This window comes from Carettochelys insculpta, chromosome 4 (assembly GCF_033958435.1).
Source record: "Carettochelys insculpta isolate YL-2023 chromosome 4, ASM3395843v1, whole genome shotgun sequence".
Lineage (NCBI taxonomy): Eukaryota > Metazoa > Chordata > Testudines > Carettochelyidae > Carettochelys > Carettochelys insculpta.
In genome coordinates, this window is record NC_134140.1 from 59,960,017 (window position 1) to 59,965,448 (window position 5,432).

A 5,432-nucleotide genomic window follows, 5' to 3' on the forward strand; every position below is an offset into this window, starting at 1 on the left:
GGAGCTACTGGGGTTGCAGTGTCTAGGCATGAGGAGGTGCATGAGGGTGATGGACACTTACCTGGTGCAGCTCCTTGGGGGCACAAGTGCCTGCCTATCCCCTGCTGCTCCCATGGGCCATGATTCCTCCATGTGAGCACCTCCCTATGCTGCCATTCTTCCAGCTGGACAAGTGGGTTGTAGAGAAACAGCAACAGCCAATTCATCTCCCTACCAAGCAGAGGCTGCGAGTCCACTCTGACCTGACTACCCGTATCTGGCCTGTGAGAATTTCAGGGTTCCCTTCCCCACCCCCTGCAGCGGGGAGTCGATGCTTCAGTCAAGCAGGGAGAGGGGAGTAACGGTGCGGGGAAAGGGCTGACCCTTATGGGCCAAAGCTGGCCATAGGTTCCCCATCCCTGAATTAGGGTGTTGCGCTTTGTATTAGAGTGACACACAGGTTGTTTCAAACCAAACACGAACAGGATGTGAAAGTGCAAGGTCACGGAAGGGGAAAACTAAAAGGTTTGACAAACTTATGGCTGCAAGTATACTGGCTGGCTTCTAGGACTAAAAATACTTTTCTATAAGAAATCAAGATAAGAACACTGGGAAACCAATAACACTTTAGGAGAAAGTCTCTGAGGAAGGCTGGTCTATTTGTTTCAGGGGACAAAAAAAAAAACCCAACTCTTGCAGCTTTAATCTCTCTCCCAGCCTCAAAAGGGATTTGGCTTTCTTTAGTCAAATTTTCCCTGTGTGCGCTAATGGTTTCCTCCCGGTCTGAATTTAGTTACCATGACAATTTATCTGAATAGATCAGTTTGTGGTGTGGGAGAAGGAACCCAAGAACCATCTCCAGCCCCTTCTTGTCCCTTTGCTGTACAAAAAGGTAAATGGCTTCCAAACAGCTTTCTGTGCTGGCTAGAGTATGTTTGATCTGAAGTTACCTCTGCACCCTTCATACTCCAGATCTGTGGCAGTAAACACACTTCTATTTTCTTTCTACTAATTTAGTAAAGGTAGCAAGCCCATCTCTAAGCCTGTAGCCGGCATAGTGAACAGTTCAGCTGTGTACACTTGCTTGTTTTCTGTGAGCCGGAAAGGTAATATTTGTTCTGGTAGAAAATGGGGTGTGGAGGAAGGGGAAAGGGTTTTTTTTTTTAAGCATATGGTATTATGCAAGAGCTAAAGTCTTAATTCTGGTTCCTCATATGGAAAGGCATTCATTAAAAGTAGGGGATCTGAATTACTGGCAGCTGACCTAAAACTTTATTGAAGGAGTACCACCTTAGGCTTTAAGAAACTTAGTACACCAGCAAGAAGCATAGCTGACAACAGGAACAGGGTGGTCATGGAACCCTTGAATTTTCAGGGGCAAGGGTTTCTTGAGTGTAGGGCCATAGTATCTGGTAACGGTGGAGAGGGATTTTTTTGAGGAGGAGAATGATGGGTGAAGATTGCCAAAGAAAAGAAATTACAATATCCAATTTGCAGAATGAACACAGGCTCAGCTGATGTTTTTTCAAAGGAACAAAGAGGAAAGAATGGATTTATGTAGTTCTTTGACTCACAGGCATCCTACTGGAGCACAGTTGAAAGAAATATTAAAAAGAATCTTTAAACCATAGCAAAGTATGGACTTTAAACAGCACTTTACTTGCTCCTGCACACATATTTCTTTTACCAGTATTCAATCCTGCATAATTTTTGTTAGGAAAGATGTTTTTACGCTTAAGCAAGGTACATAATGCTTCAACCACATTGGCTCTAATTCCTTCTCTTACAATGTTTTAGAGAGCAAATATTTGATGCATTCATTCTCAGGGGCTGAGGGCTAGGGTTGGGTTTTGCGTTTTTGTTGTTTGTTTTGGGAGATATTTTAGTACCATACTTGTGTGTGTGAGCAAAAAAATATTTCAAATGAAAACACTTCTCTGAATAATAAAATGCAGCCATGTTCCAGTAGCTCACTTGGTGAGCCACCTGTGTCAACAATAAACTTTTAGAATAATTCTGTTTATCCTAATGTACTAGGTGAAGTTATTTTAGCTGATGCAAACATTACATTTGTGCAGAAAGCTAGAAAAATGAGCAAAAAAGCACCAGATCTCTTGTATTCCCTTCTCTGCCACAAGCTATACAACTCCCTTAATCACTTGCTACGTGGCGGGGTAGTGCACTTCCCAGCCTCTCTATAACAGTAGCACTGCTCATGTGTATCCTTTACTTTGGGGTGATTGGTGAGCCTGAAACATCCACTTTGTCCAGATCTGTCTGGATGCTCCTATCAGTTACACAAGCAATGTGTATTCCTGGATTTTTATGAACTGTACAGCCAGGATACCTGCACTAACCGCCAAGAAGCAGAACCAGGAATGCTGGGACAGCAGCATGACTAAGAGCATATATGCCTTGCAGAAGACCTGTCACACCCTACTCCTATCTTTCTTCCCCTAGTTTAGTCAAATGCAGAGATTTGGATTTTGGGCAGTAGTAGTGGTGCCCACAAGCCTCTGAGAACGTAGTTTCATCACTTCCATATTCAGGCAGAAATTATCACCATTCTGCTCATTGGGAGAGACGTAGGAGGGTAGGAAGCCTGTAGAAGAAAGAACTGAGGCAGGACAGAGGCACAGTTACAGCAGTGTAGTATCATAGAATGGGAACCTGCAGTAAGAGCTCAGTCCACAGAGCCATCCTTTCCTCAACCTAGCTGTGTCTACACTAGGAGATAAGTTGGCATAGCTACTGTGTTAGAAGGTGCGACCTCTGAGCCATGTAGCTATGTCAGTTTAAATTTTAAACGTAGATGAGGCCTGAAATCAAATCAGACCATGAAAGGGAGCTGCAGAGAGAGGGAGGAAATGGCATGTATAGCATGTAAAGGACATACATTAAATATTAGAAGGGTGAGAATTTGGGGTGGAGGAAGGGAGCGTTAGAGGAGATGTGAATAGGAAATGAGTTACAGAATGTAGCAAACAATGCAGAAGGAAGGAGGACAAGAAATAAATCTGCCTTGCTCCAAAATCTTAAAATAAAAGCTGTGTCTTCAGCTACCCAACTGGAAATTGAGTAAAGAGGTTGGAATGGAACAAAGGATTGAAGCGTAGACACTGTTTCCTACCCTACTGAGGTATTCCTTTTCTATACACCATAGCTGCAGCTTTATTCTGAAAGGGGAGAGGACTTAGGGTGGAGGGAGAACTGACTGTTACATGCTTGCAGAGGGACAAGTGGACTTCCTTAACACTGCTCATCCCACTGCTATAAATGCTCCTGTGCTGCCTACCTTGACTGCAGCAAAACAGACTCTGTCCCAGATGTCAGTTTGAAAATCTAGTCTTACATTTAGGCTATGTCTACACTAGCACAAATCTTCGAAATGGCCATGCAAATGGCCATTTCAAAGGTTACTAATGAAGCGCTGAAATGCATATTCAGCACCTCATTAGCATGCCACCAGCTGTGGCTCTTTGAAATTGCTGTTTTGCTGCCGCACAGCTTGTCCAAATGAAGGACCCCAGAACTTCAAAATCTCCTTATTCTTATTAGCACATAGGATCCAGCACATAGGAATGAGGGGATTTGAAAGTTGGTGGGATCCTTTCAAAAAGGACCCCCATTTGGACGAGCCGCGCGGCAGCAAAACATGACAATTTCAAAGAGCTGCGGCTGGCAGCATGCTAATGAGATGCTGAATATGCATTTCAGCACATCATTAGTAATCTTTGAAACGGCCATTTGCATGGCTATTTCAAAGATTTGTGCTAGTGTCAACACAGCCTTAGAGTCAAAAACAGGTCACATGTCAGTCTACGTCCAAGCAGTAATTGCCTCAAACAGTCTTTGTAAATGGCATTCTCCAACCCTGTATACCAGTGTTCTCAATCTTTATTTATAAAGTACCCCTTTAAAAATTATACACTTTTTAGACACATTTTTTTTCTACCACCGTAACACATTTGTTTAAACAATTTAATTGTAACTGGTTGGTTGGTTGGTTGGAAGAAATTGCCTATAGGCAATAAACTTGCCATTGTACTTATGATTATGCAAAAGGGATAAATAAAAAAATTAGATCAACATCAAGTAAGTCCAATTTTTTAATTCATAAGAAAGGTAGAGAAACACTGTGTTAACGTACCCTCTGGAAGAGCTCTGCATACCCTCAGGGGTACCCATACCCCTGGTTGAGAATCACTGCTGTATACCTATTGTAGCTGAAATTTAGTTGCCCACATATTAGGGAAAATTGGTCAAATGCACCATATTATCTTAGTGTGTTCTACTCTGCACTGGCTGTCAGTTTCTCTTGTAACTGAAATGCATGGTGCTGTTTGCCATTTATTAAGTCTTAAATGGTTTGTGCCGTGGCTACCTTGGAAACTAGCTCTCTCCTGACCTTAACACGACAACTGAGCTAAGGACTATTTGACACTCTGTACATAAGGTTGATGAGATTTGGAGATTGGACACTGCCGTTGACTCGGGTCCTATCAAATGTATGTCAGGACCCTGTGCTGGCCTCAGTACAATGAAAATTTGTCTACTTGTTGAGGGCCCCGACATGTACTATATTGGTTGCTGTCTTTTGTATTCTTATCTTGCAGGGAAGACCTGTTTAATGGTTCCTATTTTGGTTTAGGTGATGCCCATCCTTCCTGTACAGGCTTCTCCTTTCCCAAAGACTTTGCCCAGGTTCTAATCTACCTAACTCTCTCCTCCAAACACCATCATCTCAGCCATGAACTGAGGCCCTGCAATTCTGCCTGTTTAACTTGACCTGTACCTCAAAATGGAAGCATTTCAGAGAGCACTACCATGGAGGCCCTGGAGTTTCATTTCTTACCTAACAGCCTATATTAGTCTCTAGGACTTTTCTTGTACCTCTCCCTGTGTCACTGAAACCCACATGGGCCACAATCTCTGGTTCCTCCCTAGAACTGCACATTAGTTTATCTAGATATCTTGAGAGACCCACAATCTTTGCACCTGGCAGGCAACTAGCCATGGTTTTCCCAATCATCACAAAACCAAACTACCTATATTTCTGGCAACTGAATCTCCCATTACTATTTCCTAGCTCTTCCTACTACGTGGGGTCCACTCCCCCAGGGGACTGCAAGAGGATACCATGACATCATCCGGAAGGAGAACTTTGTATTTGCCAACTAATACCAAAATACATGAAATGGGTAGCACAGATTGAAAAGATGAATACAGCATACATATAGTAAGTACAGGATTGAAGAAATTAGGTAACTTCCAACTATGGGCTCCTAATTCCTGCTTAATCAAAAACCACAGTGCACAATTCTACTATTGCTCCTCAAATTTTAAAATTGAAACAGTCATAACTTCAAAACTACTCAAACAACTGTTTCAAACCAGACTTATCATTTAATGTTCAATAAGATGTACAAAATAATGACGTGATACAAACTTTC